A 4,552-nucleotide genomic window follows, 5' to 3' on the forward strand; every position below is an offset into this window, starting at 1 on the left:
GAGCGGAGAAGACAGTATAACTGAAGAATGGGAGAAGAGGAGAGACCACAGAGGAAGGAGAACATAGATGACTGGAGGGGAGGGAATATAGGAGCAACAGAGAGAAGGAGGAAGTGCTGCGGAGGAGAAGACAGGATAAGAGGGGAAAATGTGAGCAGAGAAGGACAAACACCCCCACTGCCCAGCAAAGTGCACTTGTAAGTAAACCACAATTTTAGCCTTGGGCTCAATATCTGGACTTGTCTCTGTGTAGCAATGCATAGAATCCTTGACACTGGCTATGACTGTACTGTATTAGTCCTAAACCTGCCATTATAGTGTAAGGAGAAAAGATTTTTTTTTAAATAAATAATTTTAGAAAAAGGTAGAGCGATGTAGCCCCAGGAGAAGTACCCCCCCCCCCCCCCTAAAGCCCTGTTTGTTCCTTTCTAGCTACCAGATGAAACTCACAATGCACCCCAACGCCACCTAACTTCTCTTCCACATGATGCACCTTATTTACCCTCTGAATCCTGTCTATTATTGAGCGTTTTTCTATCCATTTGATTATAAGCTTATTACACTGTATGTACATTAGTCATCCACATATGCTGTACGGCTTTGTTTTCCGGACAGTCTGGGCTACTCAGATATGTCATAATTCGATTTGTAAATGCTGACAGTCTTGATATTATCCTTCTTATCAGGAAAAACTACTTCTGCATATAGATATTTCTCAATTTTTAGTCTCGTCTAATATAAAAATTGGCAGGTAGTACAAATATAATCTTATAAATGCTGAGATTAGAGTATCTGCGATGCAGGAATGCAGGGGTTTCATTGGGGCCCTTTCTATGGCTTAGTACTGTGAAGGAATACATGGTTAGTGCCAGGCGCAAATGAATATCTTTGATTTTGCATCCATGTGGTAACTTGTTGAAGTTGTCTGATAGTCAGTAATACATGGTTTAATTATTATGATTGTTTATTTATTACTTTATAACATCTAAAAGAAACTGAAATAGGAAAGCTTATTTTAATTTATGGTCCACTGGATAAACACAGACATTACAGACGGTTTTAGAGTCTAATGCTGAATGTTTTTTGCGATCATTTTTCTGCCTGCATATGCTGTGATTGGTGCAGTGAAATTTGAGAATGTGTTTGTGGTCAGTATCATAGCCTCAGACAACAAACCAATGCTGTAGTGTGTCACTGTGTTTACATGTGAGAGGGGTTCCAGTTACATAATGAACTCGTTCTAATTGTTTTGACGGAGCTCGACAAACCTAAAAAATAAATGCTGGTTTTATCAAAAACTATGTCATATAGCTATATTTCAGATTTATTACAGCTAAACACATCTCGGAGCTCCGAGGAACCTCCTTCTCCCTACATTTCCCTCCTTCACACTCTTCCCTCAAATACTGTTACATTTGTCTTTTTTCCACACTCACACCCTATCTTGATCATACTCTGACTACATGGCATCCATATGCAGGGCAAACTATTTTACAGTCTTATCTAGTATAATAGGACATGAACATTGAATTTGATAGTTATCTTTTATTTACACATTAGGACACAACGCATGAACATGAAGGGATCGTTTGCATTTGCAACCAACACCTCCGCAAACCCCCCTGCGGAATACTGGCCGCGGACAGGGGTGGGAATCCCCAAGCTGGAAGACTGTACTGCGTCATGTTAACATTAGCTAGCTAGTTAGCATGGATACAGAGTGCACCGGGCTAAAACTATAAAGGACGTAAGGTGTGTGATATAGTAAAACACTTACTAACTGGTAATGCACGTTAGCATTACGTTAAATGACAACTTTACCTGTTACTTACCAGAATAGCCTCCTACATGTGCGACGAATGACAGCAGGCAGGCTGCGTGTTTTTCAGAAACACACCGGAGTTAAACTTACGCCGCATTATTTACTGGCACTTCTAACACCAACATTTGCAGCCGTTAACTCATATGTGGTAGTAACACTGAAATTACTTTCTCTGCGTCAAAATAAGGCAACACTGTGATTTTGATACTTTATCATTTATACTTAACTGTACCTTCCTCCCATTCCTCCGTCTCTGCTTATTGACATTTAGGAGAGTGACAGATATAAATTAACGATTCAAAATTATCAAACAAAGACAGACACAACACTGAAAAGATGACAAAGACACAGTTTGAAAAGTAAATATGTTTTATTGCAAATCTCTTATCTTAACATAGCCTACCTTATCATATGTTAACTTAACCCATCTTATATTTTAACTTAGCCTATCATCATATTTTAACTTAGCCTATCTTATCATATGTTAACTTAGCCTATCATATTTTATCTTAGCCTATCTTGTCATATCTTAACTTAACCTATCTTATTATATTTTAACTTAGCCTATCTTATCTTATTATATTTCAACTTAGCTTATATTAATATATTTCGTCTTAGCCTATCTTATATTTTAACTCAGCATATCTTATCCTATCGTATCTTATAGCTACATTAACACTTAAACAGTATCACTTTCCGTTGGGTCCCGCGGGATCCCAGTCCCAATGCAGGGCTCTAACACGGGTATTCTAAGAAAAAGAAAATAAACACTTTACTTAACTTTACTTAAAGCAGTCATATAACTAATAAATAAATAAATACCCAATTAATGCCTTATGAATCATTTATAAAAGTATTAAAAACACGGCTGTAAATACTTATACAAAGGCATAACACATTATAGCTATCTTGATAATGCATTATGAATGCTCTGATCTATATATACACAATAAATATCTTCATAATACATTATATCGGCCATTAATCCATAATAAACATGGCTATAATGTGTTATGCTTTTTTTTCTTCAATATTTATACCCATGTCTATAATATATTTATGGATGCATTACAGTGCATTGTGAAGGTGTCAATAATGCAGTTATATTACTACTTTAAGTCATTTGTAAACCTGAATTCACAACCTTATAATTTCTGCCTCTTGCTACTTCTTCTGAAGGGCAGGGGACAGCAGAAGAAGCACCACTTCATCTTCTTCTTCTTGTGGCTCTTCTCAGTATCATCTTCAGAAAGATCTTCGGCATTCACATGGAATGATACTTCTTCTTCACTGTAGATCTTCTCGGCAGCATCGGCATCTTCTTTTGTTTTATCTGTCTTCATCACTTCAGTCTCGTCCTCTTCCTCAGGTCCTTCTTCTGGTATAGTCAGTAGCTGTGATCTGTCTTCAGATGCCACCATACACTGAAACCTGACCAGTGTGGTAGCATCAGCATCTTCTGCCTGCTGGAATACCACATCAGCTTCTTCATTTTCCTCAGGTCCATCTTCCTGTAAAGTCTGCAGCCATATTCTGGCTACATATGCTGCCATGCACTGCCAACTGTCCACTGTGGCAGCATCAGTGTCTTCTGCTTCCTGAAGCTCCTCATCTGTTTCTTCATCTTCCTCAAGGTCTTCCTCCTGGATGGGTTCTAGCCAAGTTCTGCCTACTTGTGACACCACATATTCCACAGCATTCCCTGTACTTCTCCCTCCTCCTCCCTTAACCTCCTCCACATTCACTCCCACCTCACATCCATTCTCCTCACCTCCATTTAGCATATCCATCATACTAATACCAGCCTCTGTCCCCTCCATCACAACCCTGGAGGCCTTCCCCTCAAATGTTCCCCACTCTGGTACCTCCACATATTCCTCACTACTCTGCCCCCTTACCTCACCCTCCCCCCGGCTTTTCCGGTCCTTCCTGACTTTCTTTTTTTTGTTAAGGTAGCAAGTTTTATAAATTTCCCAGTCTTCAGATGAAAGGCCGTAATTACTCTGAAGACTTTGAGATGAAATACTAGTGCTGGCTAGCAGTCCATCCTTTCCCACACTCTCCCCTCCCTTACCCAAATCAGTAGACCCCCCCAATCCCCCCTTAACCCCCCCAGCCTGGACAGTGGGGAGTGTCACTGGTGAGAACTCCTCCACACCTTCTCCCCAGTTGATCACTTCATCCCACAGGTTCCAGGCTTCCCAGTGTTGGGTGTTGGTCCATCGATCAGCTCTCTCAATTCGCTCTCTGGGGAATAAACGAGAGATTAACCAGCACTTAAGAGAGATAATAAAATAAATAAAGAGCTGGAAATTCTTCAACCATACAGAAAATACAATTGTTATAATTATTATAATAAATAATTACAGGGGTCACATAGAATAAAAGAAACAGCGAGCAAGATTGCAAAAAAAATCGACTGTAAAATGCACGATACTGTAAGTGCAATAGCATATTAAACAGTAATGTCACCAAATTATAACTAGAATCAAATACGAAACAACTGTGCTCCACATCAAATAAATACCCAGATGAATACTACCAAGAACTGAGTTAACACTAACCAAGCTAAGAATATTTGAAAGTGTTAATCCTGTGTAACAATGTAAATAGATGTAATGATAAACTTAGAAGCATCTAGCCTACTCCGAAAGTAATGGCCCAAATTTTTTTTAACAATTTACCTACCACCCTGTACAGTAGGGGGTCCCAACTTCCGGTCGGTGTTCC

Source organism: Brienomyrus brachyistius, unplaced genomic scaffold (assembly GCF_023856365.1).
Source record: "Brienomyrus brachyistius isolate T26 unplaced genomic scaffold, BBRACH_0.4 scaffold40, whole genome shotgun sequence".
Taxonomy (NCBI): domain Eukaryota; kingdom Metazoa; phylum Chordata; class Actinopteri; order Osteoglossiformes; family Mormyridae; genus Brienomyrus; species Brienomyrus brachyistius.